This window comes from Anomaloglossus baeobatrachus, chromosome 8 (assembly GCF_048569485.1).
Source record: "Anomaloglossus baeobatrachus isolate aAnoBae1 chromosome 8, aAnoBae1.hap1, whole genome shotgun sequence".
Classification (NCBI taxonomy): Eukaryota; Metazoa; Chordata; class Amphibia; order Anura; family Aromobatidae; genus Anomaloglossus; species Anomaloglossus baeobatrachus.
Window position 1 is genome coordinate 197,420,770 of NC_134360.1, and position 15,987 is coordinate 197,436,756.

Sequence of the window (15,987 nt, forward strand, 5' to 3'; positions counted from 1 at the left end):
CCATTATTGTGCAACTTGAGCCCTGCTCATTCTTGGCTTCCAATCTTGATAAATTGCCTGAGCTCGCCACGTACGTCTTGGGGATCTTGTCGTGTCCTGCAGCCAGCGTTCTCTCGGAACCTGTCTTCAGTGCTGCTGTGGGTCTGCTGGCAGATAAGCACACGTGTCTGTCCACTGACAATGTGGACATGGCTCTCAGAGGACTTTTCTTCCCCGGGGTCAGCCAGGGGACGGGAAAGGCACGCGTATTTTTGAGAGTGCTTCATGCAAAGCATCTTTTTCTTTTTCAAAAGGGGGCTCAACCGATGCCAGTCAAGTGGGGTGTGTGTGGCCCAGTGAGTGGCAACGAGGGAGACTGTGGTTGGAGTCCCCTCGCTGTGTTTCTAAAAGAACCAAGATGAACAAGTCATGGCTCTCAGAGGACTTTTCTTCCCCGGGGTCAGCCAGGGGACGGGAAAGGCACGCGTATTTTTGAGAGTGCTTCATGCAAAGCATCTTTTTCTTTTTCAAAAGGGGGCTCAACCGATGCCAGTCAAGTGGGGTGTGTGTGGCCCAGTGAGTGGCAACGAGGGAGACTGTGGTTGGAGTCCCCTCGCTGTGTTTCTAAAAGAACCAAGATGAACAAGTCATGGCTCTCAGAGGACTTTTCTTCCCCGGGGTCAGCCAGGGGACGGGAAAGGCACGCGTATTTTTGAGAGTGCTTCATGCAAAGCATCTTTTTCTTTTTCAAAAGGGGGCTCAACCGATGCCAGTCAAGTGGGGTGTGTGTGGCCCAGTGAGTGGCAACGAGGGAGACTGTGGTTGGAGTCCCCTCGCTGTGTTTCTAAAAGAACCAAGATGAACAAGTCATGGCTCTCAGAGGACTTTTCTTCCCCGGGGTCAGCCAGGGGACGGGAAAGGCACGCGTATTTTTGAGATTGCTTCATGCAAAGCATGTTTTTCTTTTTCAAAAGGGGGCTCAACCGATGCCAGTCAAGTGGGGTGTGTGTGGCCCAGTGAGTGGCAACGAGGGAGACTGTGGTTGGAGTCCCCTCGCTGTGTTTCTAAAAGAACCAAGATGAACAAGTCATGGCTCTCAGAGGACTTTTCTTCCCCGGGGTCAGCCAGGGGACGGGAAAGGCACGTGTATTTTTGAGAGTGCTTCATGCAAACCATCTTTTTCTTTTTCAAAAGGGGGCTCAACCGATGCCAGTCAAGTGGGGTGTGTGTGGCCCAGTGAGTGGCAACGAGGGAGACTGTGGTTGGAGTCCCCTCGCTGTGTTTCTAAAAGAACCAAGATGAACAAGTCATGGCTCTCAGAGGACTTTTCTTCCCCGGGGTCAGCCAGGGGACGGGAAAGGCACGCGTATTTTTGAGAGTGCTTCATGCAAAGCATCTTTTTCTTTTTCAAAAGGGGGCTCAACCGATGCCAGTCAAGTGGGGTGTGTGTGGCCCAGTGAGTGGCAACGAGGGAGACTGTGGTTGGAGTCCCCTCGCTGTGTTATACATGCTTTTAGAAGGGCATGACATGGCTTGGAGGTTGACTTTCATAAAATGCAAACTGTTGGCTACCAAAATGCTGCCTTTCCAACAACTGTGGTTATAGGCAATGAGGAACATACTGATGAAGATGAGACGCAGATACCCGATTGGGATGACAACTTAAATATTCGGTCAGGGCAAGAAGAAACTCGGTCTGAGGGGGAGGGGAGTGCAAACACAACAATTGATGATGAAGTTCTAGATCCCACCTACTGTCAACCCACAGTCAGGCACTCGAGGAGGTCAATAGAGGTGGTGGAGGAGGATGCAACCGACGTCGAAGTAACCTGGCGCCTTCCTGGACACAGTCGGAGCACTGGTAGCACGTCTACAACTGCATCCTCAGCCACCACTCTGCCTCTGAGCATTATTCGGGGTGGATCAACAGGTCGCATGGCCTCTAAGCCTTGCCTAGCCTGGTCCTTTTTTGACATAAAAAAAGATCGGCCAAATTATGTGATCTGTAACATTTGCCATGGTTATCTTAGTAGAGGTCAAAACCTCAGCAGTTTGACAACTTCTTCCATGAATCGTCACATGAATAAATATCATATGGCCTGGTGGGAAGCTCACCGTGCTGCAATGCGGCCTAGTGGAGCCAACCATCCACCGCCTGCCCCTTCCAGGGCATCCGCGCGCTCGTCATCTTCTAGGACTGTGGGGACAGCTGTCACACCTGTATTTCCACCCACAACTTCCACCACTGTAACCGCAACAGGCAGTTTGCTTGGTAGGTCGTCAGTTGGTTTGGAAGGGGAAACAAGTGAGTGTGTACAGCTCTCTCAGACATCGATAGCACCAACTTTGGATGAAGGCAACATCATGTCTCCGCCTGCACTTTCCTCCCAAAGCTGCATTTTTCCAGGGACACCCTACTCAACACCGTCTACACACAGCAGCCAGATCTCTGTCCCTCAGATGTGGTCAAATAAAAGGCCACTTCCTTCGACCCATGACAAAGCGAAGAGGTTGACTCTATCCCTCTGTAAGCTGTTGGCTACAGAAATGCTGCCTTTCCGCCTAGTGGACACACAGGATTTTAGAGACCTTATATCTGTCGCTGTGCCCCTGTACCAGATGCCTAGTCGCCACTACTTCTCTAAGAAAGGTGTGCCCGCGCTACACCAGCATGTCGCACACAATATCACCGCTTCCTTGAGAAACTCTGTGTGTGAACGGGTGAATTTCACCACCGATACTTGGACCAGTAAGCATGGACAGGGACGTTACATGTCGCTGACTGGGCACTGGGTAACTATGGTGATAGATGGTGAAGGGTCTGCTGCACAAGTCTTGCCGTCCCCACGACTTGTGTGTCAATCCTCTGTCTGTCCAAGTTCCGCCACTGCTTCTGCATCCTCCACCTCATCTGGGTCCTCCACCTCCGCCCCAAGCCTGCCTGGTCAGGCCACCAGCGTTCTCACTGCGCAGAAGGAATGACGCACCCCTCATTACTATGCTGGCAGCAGAGCGCAACGGCATCAGGCGGTCTTTAGCTTGACATGTCTTGGGAATAAGAGTCACACAGCTGAGGAGTTGTGGTCAGCTCTGCGGTCCGAGTTTAATAAATGGTTGTCTCCACTCAACCTGCAGCCTGGTAAGGCCGTGTGCGACAATGCTGCAAACCTGGGTGCGGCCCTTCGCCTGGGCAAGGTGACACACGTGCCTTGTATGGCTCACGTGTTGAACCTTGTTGTCCAGCAATTTTTAACACACTATCCCGGCCTAGATGGCCTTCTGACCAGGGCACGGAAACTGTCTGCAGTGCTCACTTCCGCCGTTCAACCGCCGCAGCTGAGCGACTTGCATCGCTCCAGAAGTCTTTCGGCCTGCCGGTTCATCGCCTGAAATGCGATGTGGCGACACGCTGGAATTCAACTCTCCACATGTTACAGCGACTGTGGCAGCACCGCAGAGCCCTGGTGCAATACGTCATGACGTATAGCCTGGGCCAACGAGATGCAGAGGTGGGGCAGATCACCCTGATGGAGTGATCTCAGATCAAGGACCTATGCACCCTTCTGCACAGTTTTGACATGGCGACGAATATGTTTAGCGCTGACAATGCCATTATCAGCATGACGATTACAGTCATTTACATGCTGGAGCACACGCTAAACACTATTCGGAGTCAGGGGGTGGGACAACAGGAAGGGGAGGAACTACAGGAGGATTCATATGCGCAAGACACAACAACATCACCAAGGTCCAGACGTTCATCATCACCAACGCGGCAGGCATGGGACCATGGGGGACAGGGATCAACAAGGGCGCATGGTAGCAGGCGAGATGTTGAGGAAGGTGCAGGAGGACATGAAGATATGGAGGACGAACTGTCCATGGACATGGAAGACTCAGCAGATGAGGGGGACCTTGGTCAAATTTAAGTTGAAAGAGATTGGGTGGAGATGTCAGAGGAAGAAAGAACGGTTAGCACCTCTATGCCACAAACACAGCGTGGACTTGGTCCGCATGGCTGCGCAAGACACATGAGTGCCTTCTTGTTGCACTACCTCCAACATGACCCTCGTATTGTCAAAATTAGAAGTGATGATGACTACTGGCTTGCCACACTATTAGATCCCCGGGACAAGTCCAAATTTTGTGACATAATTCCACCCATAGAAAGGGACGCACGTATGCAGGAGTATCAGCAGAAGCTGTTACTCGATCTTAGCTCGGCTTTTCCACCAAACAACCGTGCAGGTGAAGGGAGTGATTCTCCCAGTTGTAACTTGACAAACATGGGACGGCCTCGTCATCTTCAACAGTCTACCCGTACCAGTAGGACTGTATCTGGTGCTGGTAACAGCAATTTTATGGAATCTTTTCATAATTTTTTTAGACCCTCCTTTGCAAGGCCACCAGAGACATCAAGTGTGTCACATAGTCAACGGATGGAGAGGATGATACAGGAGTATCTCCAAATGAACATCGATGCAATGACTTTGCAAATGGAGCCTTGCTCCTTTTGTGCTTCAAATCTAGAAAAATGTCAAGAGCTCTCCAGTTACGCCTTGAAGATTTTGTCGTGTCCAGCTGCCAGCGTTGTCTCTGAACGTGTCTTCAGTGCTGCTGGGTGTGTGCTGACAGATAAGCGCACGCGTCTGTCCAGTGACAATGTGGACAGACTGACGTTCATCAAAATGAACAAGTCATGGATCCAGAAGGAATTTACTACCCCGGTGTCATCCTGGGGAGAGTAAATGCTTGTGGATTTGGAATGTGCTTGATGCAAATCAAAACATCCTGTTTGCAACTAGGGCACAAGTCCTGCCACTGATGGGGTGTCTGTGTGCCCAATTTGGGGAAAAAAGGTAGACTCCGCTTGGAGTAACCCTTGCTTGCTGTGTTTTTTAAAAATGATACAAGATGAACAGATCTGAAGGCAACATCATGTCTCCGCCTGCACTTTTCTCACAAACCTGCATTTTTCCAGGGACACCCTACTCAACACCGTCTACAGACAGCAGCCAGATCTCTGTCCCTCAGATGTGGTCAAATAAAAGGCCACTTACTGCGACCCATGACAACGCTAAGTGGTTGACTCTATCCCTCTGTAAGCTGTTGGCTACCGAAATGCTGCCTTTACGCGTAGTGGACACACAGGATTTTACAGACCTTATGTCTGTCGCTGTGCCCCAGTACCACATGCCCAATCACCACTGCTTCTCCAAGAAAAGCATGCCCGCGCTACACCAGCATGTCGCACACAACATCACCACTTCCTTGAGAAAATCTGTGTGCGACAGGGTGCATTTCAACACAGATACTTGGACCAGTAAGCATAGACAGGGTCATTACATGTCACTGACTGGGCACTGGCAAACTATGGTGAGAGATGGAGAAGGGTCTGCTGTACAAGTCTTGCCGTCCCCACGAGTTGTTTCAATCCTTGTTCTGTATGTAGAAGTTAATACACTGCTTCTGCCTCTTCAACCTCGTGTGGGTCCTCTACCTTGGCGCAAACCCTGTGTGGTCAGGCCACCCTTCCTTGCAACTGCGCACAAGGACTACCACACACCTCCTTACTATGCTGGCAGCAGAGCTCAATGCCATCAGGCGGTCAAAGTTTTACTTTGAAATGTATGGGAAATGTGAGTCACACCGCTATTACAGAGAATAGTAGTCAGGCAGGGTCAAAACATTAATTGAGGAACAGGAACAGAATGGGACGGCCAGGAAAGAATCAGAAAACAAGCAGAGGTGAAATGCGTATCGGCCAACAAGGTACATAAACAGCAAGCAGGAAAAGTAGTCAGGTAACAAGCACACAAAAACATAAAACTGAACTGGGGGTAAAATTAACCAGAGGTTCATAGCTATGTCTGGCAGTGGTCTGCAGACAGGATGGGCATAAAAAAGGGTGTGGTGTCTTCCCATTGGTTGTAGCTGAATGATGGTATTTCATCTGTGAGATACCCACCAGCTACATTCAGCCAGAGATTCTGCATCTGTCAAGGTAATGCAGCCCAGTGGGTGAGCATAACCTGCGTCCACCTGCGCCGCTGGCATCGACTACTCTCCCATCATCAGCACTATTCATGAAAGGAACACGTTGTCACCTGGCGACCGGAGTACAAATTGACGGAGCGGACTCCGTTGGTGACTTAACAGCCGTGTGCGGCAATGATGCAAACCTGGCTGCGGGCCATCCTCAGGGCAATGTGACACACGTGCCTTTTAGGGCTCACGTGTTGAACCGAATTCGCCAGCAATTTTTAAAACACCATCACGGCCTACATGGCCTTGTGCAGTGGGCACGCTCGCTATGTGCTCACTTCCATCGTGCGCACACAGCAGCTCAACAACTTTCATCACTCCGGAAGTCTTAGGGTCTGGCAGTTAAACGCCGTAAATGCGATGTTTCGACACGCAGGAATTTGAATCTGCACATGTTGCAGCGTGTGTGGCAGCACCGCAGAGCCCTGCTGAAATACGGTAAGACATATAGCCTGGGATAACTTGATCCAGAGGTGGTGCAGATCACGCTGCTGGAGTGGTGTCAGATCAAGGACCTATGCACCCTGCTACACAGTTTTGAAATGTCGACGAAGATGTTTAGCACTGGCAATGTCATTCTCAGCGTGACAATTCTGGTCATCTACATGATGGAGCACACTGTAATTATTATTCGGAGTCAGGTGTTGGGACAAGAGGAAGGGGAGGAAGTACAGGAGGAGTCATATGCGGAAGGGATAACAAGATCTACGAGGTCCAGATGGTCAGCGGCACCTATGCGGCAGTCATGGTGAGGGAGAGGGATTAACAAGGGCGCATAGTATCAGCAAAAAGTGTTGATGAAAGTGCAGGAGCCCATGAAGAAATGGAGGACGAACTGGCGATGGGCATGGAAGACTCAGCAGATGAGTGAGAGCTTGCTCACATTTCGGTTGTGCGAGGTTGGGGGGAGAGGGCAGAGGAAGGATGCACGATTCTCACCTCTCTGCCACCAACACACCAAGGACTTGGTCCTCCTGGATGCACAAGACACATGAGCGCCTTCTTGCTGCACTACCTACATGACCCTCGGATTGTATGAATTTGAACTAATCCTGAATACTGGGTTGCCACACTGTTAGATCCCCGGTACAAGACAAAATTTGGCGAACTAATTCCTGCCATAGAAATAGACGCACGTATACAGGAGTATCTGCAGAATGTGGTACGCAATCTTAGATCTACTTGTCCACTAAACACCAGTGCTGCACAGAGTGAATCTCAACGCTTTGTCATGGATAGGAGGAAATGGTCTTTTACTTGTCCACATCGGAGGGACCGAGGGATGGCTGCTGTGCTGAGATGGCGTTGAGTACGGTGTCCCTGCACAGTTGCACTTTTGGTCATATCCCAAAATGAGTTGAAAAAGGACAGATGCTGTTGGAAAGGGGAACAGGTGTGTTGGAAAGGGGAAAAAAGTTTTGGTCCGTGGATTTGGTGGTTAAGCAACTGTAACATTTGCTGAAGAAACAACATCTGTTACAGTGGGACTGGCAGATTTGGATAAAGTGGTATATAATCTGTGACCGATATATAACGAAAATTAATAAGAAAAGAAAGAGAAAGGTATATATCCCCATCAGCAGTCAGTGTCCACCGTGCTCCCAGTTGGAAAAGGAGAGGTTGGCAACTTGAAGGTTTGGTGGAGGATACAGAGCTGTGTGGCTATGAAACTAATACTAGCCTGAACCGAGTTAGACGCCATTCGGATCTGGAGACTGTGAGCCCTGTTAGCGTCACAGGGTCCACATGCCCACCCAGCCCAGGAACTCCCTGTTAACAACACAGGGGCCATTGAGTACGCTGACCGTGTGCGTAGGGGCCACACCTGTGGACAGCAGGCGCATCAGCAGCAGCAGGCCTGTTAATGCCACTGGGCTGCACAAGCAGGACTGTTAGGACAGGAGCTGGTCTTAACCGTTCTGCGTTACCAACTGTGGTGGTGGCCTGCATCCACCACCCGATCCCTGCCTACCTCTGGCCTAAAGCCGCAATGGGTTCAACACATGGAGGTGTGCTCTTTCGGAGCATAATAGAAGACTGCGCACCTCCTGGTTGGCTCCAGCCCCTTTTATAACCTGGGTCCGCCCCAAACCAGGGTGAACCACAATGCACCTCCTGGAGACAAAAGTAGAGTGACACGTCATGAGTGGCATAACTAGCGTCCTATTTGGAAACGCAACTTCAATGATGACCTCATGGCTGCCATGACCCAAACACCTCACCAGTCATCGTCTGAGCATCAATAATGCGGTGACAAGTCATAGGTGTGGGCCTCTGCAAGACATTTGGGAGGACACCTGATGCCCTGTGGTCTATATGGGACCCCCACATCAGGGCCAGGGCCAAAGAGTTCATTACCGGACCTAGTCTCTGATGCAGGAAGTGCCTGAGCATGCTCAGTATCATGAAATACAGTCTCTGAAAAAAGACTATCAGCTTTAGCATGGTGTCTATGCCCAAAACAGGACTTATACCCGGCACGGAATGCAAGCACCTGTGCAAAGAGGCTTTTCACACTTAGTGTGGGAGCATGCGCTGTATCCCGAAATGAAAACTTAGCGTCAGGAATGGCACAGTCAGGCTGAGCATACTCACTAGGCGAAACACTGTAATTATGCTGCAGCTGGGGTACATCGGCACACGCATGCGCACTAGCTGCCTCTCCACACTTAGACGTGGAGGGGAAATTTGTCTTGGAGATGCTGTCTATGAACAGAAGGAAAAGCTAAAGGAAGCCTGACTTTCTATCCCTCCGAATTATGAAATCCAGCAATGAATTCCATGAGTTTGCTATAACATTAGCGTAGCAAAATGTGCATGAGGGTGTGATGTAGAGGTGCTAGAAATAGCTTGTCACCAGTGGGGCACTAATGGAATACAACAGCCAGTTCTATGATGCCACAAAATGGCAGTATTTTGTGCTATCATTATAGCTTATTAAAAACAGAGCAGGAGGGTGTCATGTAGAGGTGCTATAAATAGCTTGTCACCAGTGGGGCACTAATGGAATACAACAGCCAGTTCTATGATGCCACTAAATGGCAGTATTTTGTGCTATCATTATAGCTTATTAAAAACAGAGCACGAGGTTGTCATGCAGAGGTGCTGCACATAGATTTGCAGTAGTGTGAATTGACAAACGTACAATAGCCACGTTTAGGATACAACTAGGTACAGTGAGTGTTTGCTAGTATAATGGCTGAGTTTAAAAAAGTTTGAGTGTGCAATGCAGGCAGACGTGCTGCAAATAACGTTCCAATACTGTGAATTGACAAAAGTACAATAGCCACGTTTAGGATACAACTAGGTACAGTGAGTGTTTGCTAGTATAATGGCTGAGTTTAAAAAAGTTTGAGTGTGCAATGCAGGCAGACGTGCTGCAAATAACGTTCCAATACTGTGAATTAACAAAAGTACAATAGCCACGTTTAGGATACAACTAGGTACAGTGAGTGTTTGCTAGTATAATGGCTTCGTTATAATTAGTTGGAGTGTGCAACGCAGGCAGATGTGCTCTGCAAATGTCTTGGCACTAGTGGGACTATAGCAAAGTCCAATAGCCACGTATAGGATGCCACTAGGTACACTGAGTGTTTGCTAGTATAATGGCTTAGTAACAATGAGTTGGAGTGTGCAATGCAGGCAGACGTGGTCTGCAAATGTCTTGGCACTAGTGGGACTATAGCAAAGTCCAATAGCCACGTATAGGATGCCACTAGGTACACTGAGTGTTTGCTAGTAAAATTGCTTAGTTTAAAAAAGTTGTAGTGTGCAATGCAGGCAGACGTGCTCTGCAAATGTCTTTGCACTAGTGGGACTATAGCAAAGTCCAATAGCCACGTATAGGATGCCACTAGGTACACTGAATGTTTGCTAGTATAATGGCTTACTTAGAATGAGTTGGAGTGTGCAGAGGACAAGAGGGTACAGTGGCAGGATTGTGGTGCTCTGGGTAGAGGAATGGAAGCCTGCCTTTCTATTCCCTCCTAATGGTGAAATGCAGGGAGGAAATCCCTGACCTGGGCTACACAGACGCTGTTGCTGTTTGCAGGACCTGTCACCTATGGCTCTGACCCTGCCGCTTTGAGCCCTTAAAAGGACTGCTAGAATGTGCTCTCCCTAAGCTGTCTAACGCTGTGTATGCAGCGCATACAGCTGTATCGGCTATAGGACTCAGGAGGACGGAGCTGCGACACTGATGTCTGACACCAAAGACGCAGAAGGCAGATAATGGCGTTCGTGAAGAAAATGTCCGGTTTTATAATGCAGGGACATGTGACATGCAGATCCTATCACACATGCCGTTGCTTCTCTAGCTCAAAGTCCACTTAGGTGTGTGTGTGTCTGTGATTGGCTGACATGCTGGCCCGCCCCACAAGACGCGCGCGCTTAGGGAAGGAAGACAAGAAAAAAGAAAAAAAAATGGCGATCGCCATTATAGAAACAGCAGTGATCTGAAGGCGCTGTTCACGCACACTATACACTGAAATGTGATAATAGTTTGATTCACAGAGTGACTTACACTATTACAGCAGAAACCAAGCTAGGATTTTGCTGTTTTTTGGCTGCTAGAACCGTTCTCGAACGTTTATAGAACTATCGAGCTTTTGCAAAAAGCTCGAGTTCTAGTTCGATCTAGAACATGCCCCAAAATCACTCGAGCCGCGAACTGGAGAACCACGAACCACGAACCGCGCTCAACTCTACTAATTACATTACTCTAGAAGATTGGTTTGTGAGGACTAGGCCATGTGTTACCACTGGTCACCATCCTTTTACCTATAGCCATGAATGTTATGGTCACTTTGATATTAGGTTGTATAAGTTTAATGAGCTTGAAAGGGGTTGGATACAGTCCTAGGAGACCTCAGGGTGTCATACGTGTCTTTTCAGGGCAGTTGAAGGCTGCAAAGTACTTTTGATTCTCAGGGAATCTGTTACTAAAAGAATTTGACACCACAGTTTGGAGTAGTCAAATTAAAGTAGTTCAGTTATCCATTTCATTGCCAGTCTCTTTTTTTGGTGGATGACAACTTAACTTAAAAATCATGGACAAATTAGAAAATAAAATGATGAATAATGAAGATGATGTATATCTGCAGCTCAGAAAGCCACGGACCCACTTGGGGGGGAGGGGCGACATGACCAAGGGGGAGGTAGGGAGTGATGGGGTTAATAGGGGCAGTTGTGTGTATGGCATTGGGGGATGGTCTTAGCCTGAGAGGAAGAGGAGGAGCAGGGAAAGGGTTAGTCTGGGAGAGGAAAGAGTTACCACCTCTTCTGTTTCCGGACGCCGAACAATCACCTCCATGGCGGACCTCCAGGACCTGCAGCGTTTGATCCAGGCAGCAGTCGCAGCGCACGGGCCCCTGGCAGTGCAGTCCCACATCAGGGCTGCCGGGGTTAACCCGTCGGCGCTTGCCCCTCGTCCCCCCAGCAGCGGCGGGCGCCAGTCGCGGCCCCCCCGCAGGTATTCCCCGGGCGCGGGGGGGGCGAGGAGGAGATGTAAGAGCCCCTCCAGGGACCCTCCGCAGAGTGCAGCGCAGCAGCAGCGTCTGGCTGCTGCAGAGGCCGGCGGGAGGAATCTTCGTTCCAGCCGCGGCGGTCGGGAGGTGGGAGTGGCCAGCACGGGGCCTACTTCCGGTCCCGGCCTCCGGGCTGGATTTCCTGAGAGTGCAGCGGCTCCAGGCCGGGAGCGCGCTCGGCGCAGGGGAGAGGCCAGCAGATCCCCCTGCAGTCGGCGGGGGGACCGCGGGGCTGCACGTGGCGGTAGGTCCGGCGCCGGGGGGAGGTCTGTGGTGCCTGACCCCGGTGCGGCTGAGAGAAGGAGTGACGGCGGGAGCCCTGCGGCGACCGCCGGGTCACTCGGTACCGCTGTGCAGCCCCCGGATGTGGCAGTCTCCCGTGGGAGCGGGAGGACTCGGCGGACGGAGGCCTGCAATAGCCCAGGAGGGCCTGAGGCGACGACGGCTGAGACCCGGAGCCGGGCGTCTGTTCGCCCGCGCCCAGAGGCCCCTTGCAGTCGGCAGGGGGGCGGGCGCAAGAGATCGAGGCCCGGGGTGCCGGCGCGGGGGACAGGACGGTCTCCTGGGTTGTCACCCCGGGGCAAGAGATGGAGCGGGGATGACTCTGCCCACGCGGCGGCCCTGTCTGGTAGCCGTGGTGGGGGGGGTGCTGCGGCGGCGCCCCCCGGATGTCGGATGGAAGATGAGGCCAGCGGCGAGGAGGAGGAAGAGGCTTTCGTTTCGGAGGAGTCAGATGGACGACAGACGGAGGACGGCGAGGCAGCGGTCTCGGGGGACGCCGAGCGGCGGTCGGGTGAGACGGCCGTGGAAGCGGCAGGGGCTGCGCTGGCGGGGGGCTTCGGGGGGGGGGGGGCGGCTGCGGCTACGGCAGCGCCCGCTGGTTTAGCTGTGTGGAGTCAATTGTTGGGGCTGTTGCAGGGGCTGGCGGCGGCTTCGGGAGCGGTGGGGGAGGGGGGCCAGGCGCCGGTGGCGGCGTGGGTGGGTGCAGCCGGTTTAGGGGCCTCGTCGGTGACGGGGGGTGACGGAGCGGGTGCGAGTAAAGGGGGGAGTGAGACGGGGGGAGAAAAGGAGAAGGAAAAGGAGAAGGAAAAGGAGAAGGAGGATGAGGTGGTGCGCTTAGATGATAGGGCTAAAAGCAAAGTTTATGTTTGTTTTGAAGGCCCGCTGGGGGCCCATTTAAAGGAGGTGCGGGAAAAAATTTGGAAAGGGGAATATGTAGAGATATTTTCTCTGCTTCCCCTGGAGAAATTTAATCTGGATAGGGTTAAGCCGAGTGACTCCAAAAAGGAGAAGGACGAGGAGGAAAAGCGCCGTTATAGGCTTATTCCTCGGACTTTTGCCAACTGGCTACAGGCATTTGCGATTTTGGCGAGCGTGGTCGGGGAGAAGGAGCCGGAGCATTGTTCGGCTTTGTTCGGCTACATGGATGCGATAGGGGAGGCTTATCGAGTTTATGGCGGGCTGGCGTGGCTGCGTTACGACGAGCAATTTAGGCAGCGGAAGGCATTGTGGCCAGATATGCGTTGGGACCATAAGGATATTTCCTTATGGATGCGACTGATGTCGGCACCGGCTCAGCCCTTTCGGGGGGGCGCCGGGGGTTCGGGGGCCGGGTCCCCGGCAAGTTTCAAAAAAGGTTTGTGTTGGCAGTACAATGAAGGGCAGTGTAGGTTTGGAGCGGCGTGCCGTTTTAAGCATGAATGCTCCGGATGTGGGGGGGGACATAGCTTGTCCAAATGTTTTAAAAAAGGAAAAGGAAAGGCTGGTGATGGGGCTGGTAAGAGGGACGACGCCGGTGAAGGTAGAAGTGGTGGTTCCGTTTTTAAATAGGTATCCGGACGAGGAGGCTGCGGCGTTGTTATGTTCTGGTTTTTCCGATGGTTTTCATATCCCGTCGGTTGTTAATGCGTCGGGCCCGCCGTATCGTAATTTGCGTTCCGCCCGGGATCATCCGGAGGTGGTGGATGAGAAGCTGGAAAAGGAGGTGGCTTTGGGCAGGATGGGCGGTCCTTATGTCGCCCCGCCGTGCGGGAATTTGGTGGTTTCGCCGTTGGGGGTGGTACCAAAGAAAGAGCGGAATAAATTTCGGCTGATTCATCATTTGTCTTACCCGGAAGGGTTCTCGGTGAATGATGGCATTGCACCGGAGTTGTCGGCGGTATATTATGTGTCGTTCAATAAGGCGTTGGACCTGGTTAGGGCGGCGGGGCAGGGTGCATTGATGGCAAAGGCGGATGTGGAAGCGGCGTTTCGGTTGTTACCGGTTCATCCAGATAGTCAGCATTTGTTGGGTTGCTGGTGGGATGGCAGTTATTATGTTGATCGTTGTTTGCCAATGGGCTGTTCCATTTCGTGTTCGTACTTTGAGGCATTTAGTTCGTTTGTTGAGTGGGTGGTTCGGGACGTGTCCGGGCTTACGTCCATCATTCATTACTTGGACGATTTCCTGTGTGTCGGGCCGGCGGGTTCGATGGTTTGTGCGGGTTTGCTATTTGCGTTGCAAAAAGTTGCGGCCAGCTTCGGGATTCCTTTGGCGCCGGATAAGACGGAAGGCCCGGCGCCAGTGATGTGTTTTCTGGGAATTGAAATTGACTCCATTGCTATGGAATGCAGGTTGCCGGCGGAGAAGGTACGTGATTTGAGAACCGCAGTGACAGGGGTGAAAGCGGCGAAGAAGGTGCGGCTTAAGGCGGTGCAGTCCTTGCTTGGAAAATTGAATTTTGCTTGCAGAATTGTGCCGATGGGGAGAGTGTTTGCGAGGCGTTTGGCGACGGCGACGGCCGGAGTAAGGTCGCCGGCGCATTTTGTGCGGATCACAAAGGCGATCAGGGACGATTTGGAAGTATGGGATCAATTTTTGCAGCATTTTAACGGCCGGACGCTGGTGATGGAGAGGGTGGCGTCTAAGGGGCGTTGCAGCTGTTTACGGATGCGGCGGGGTCGGCCGGGTTTGGGGCTGTCTTCAGAGGTCATTGGTGTGTCGGGCAGTGGCCACAGGCGTGGCGGGAGTGCGGCTTGGTTAGGAATTTGGCTCTGTTAGAGCTATTCCCCATTGTAGTGGCAGTGGAGCTCTGGGGGTCGCACTTTGCCGGAAGGAAAGTGTGTTTTCATTGTGATAACCAGGCGGTGGTGCACGCGATTAACAACTTGTCTGCTAAGTCGGAGCCGGTGGTGGTGTATTTGCGGCATTTAGTGTTGAGATGTCTGCAGCTGAATGTGCAGGTAGTGGCAAGGCACGTTCCGGGTGTTGACAACGAGGTGGCTGATGCTTTGTCTCGTTTTCAGTTCAGCAGGTTTCGGGCGCTGTTGCCGTGGGCGGACGAAGTTGGAGTGGAGTGTCCCGAGGATTTGTGGCATCTGGTGAGGCGGTGATCTCAGACTTGATTCGGAACTCGGTGACCGAGGTGACTTGGTGCCGGTATGCTAAGGTGTGGGCTGAATGGGAGGAGTTGTTGTGTCTGATGTTTGGTGGGGAGAGCGTGGATTACTTGGTGGCTTTGTTGTCATTGGTGAGTACGGATTTTTCAGCCGGGCGATCGGCATCGGTTGTGGCACATCGGGTGTCGGCAGTGGCGTTTTGGTTAAAAATGAGAGGGGAGCGTGATGTCTCACAGGATTTTCGGGTTCGTCGGGCTTTGCGGGGTTTTCGTCGCGGCGTACGGGAGAGGGACAAGAGGCGTCCTGTATCGTTCGGTTTGTTGAGACGGATGGTGGGGGGCCTGAGCGGCATTTGTGAGTCTGTGTACGAGACGGTTCTGTTCACAACGGCTTTCGGTCTCGCTTTTTATGGGGCTTTCCGGATAGGCGAGCTGGTGAGCCCGTCCAGGGTGACGGGTGGTGGTTTGATGCTTGAGGATGTGCGAGTGAGCGGTAGTCAGGTGGAGTGCCGGATTCGCCGGTCAAAAATGGATCAGCTGGGCCGGGGTAGATTGGTGGTGTTATATGCGGTTTCAGGAGAGGAATTGTGCCCTGTGCGTTTAGTCGAGAGATTTATGGCCATGAGGGGAGGCTTACCTGGCCCGTTGTTGCGGCATTTGAATGGGTCGTTTTTGTCAAGGTTCCAGTTTGTGGCGGTGCTGCGGCTAAGTCTACGTAACGCGTGGGAGCGCCCGGAGGAATTCGGGTCGCATTCATTCCGAATTGGTGCAGCGACGGAGGCAGCTCGTTGGGGGCTTGGAGATGAGGTGGTGAAGTGTATTGGTAGATGGGAATCTTCTTGTTTTCGGCGGTATGTGAGACCGCAGTTGTTGTAGCATTATGGTACTTTGGTTACGTGCGGAAGGTTTGAGGAAAGGGGTGTTTCTAGCTGTGTTGGTGGTTGTGCTGTTATTGGTTTTGATATTTTCGTTTTGTTTCATCTGTTATAGGGAAGTGCCTGATCTGGATCTTGGGGCACTCCTTCGTATTTTGGGGTGCCCGTCGGGCAGAGGTCCGCCCG

General features: G+C 52.0%; 1 protein-coding gene across 1 annotated transcript in view; it reads left to right on the top strand.

The window, feature by feature from the left end:
• The window catches only part of PLPPR5 (phospholipid phosphatase related 5), a 325,748-nt gene that overhangs the window by 42,356 nt on the left and 267,405 nt on the right, over positions 1-15,987 (top strand). The gene's annotated exons all lie outside the window — the stretch shown is intronic.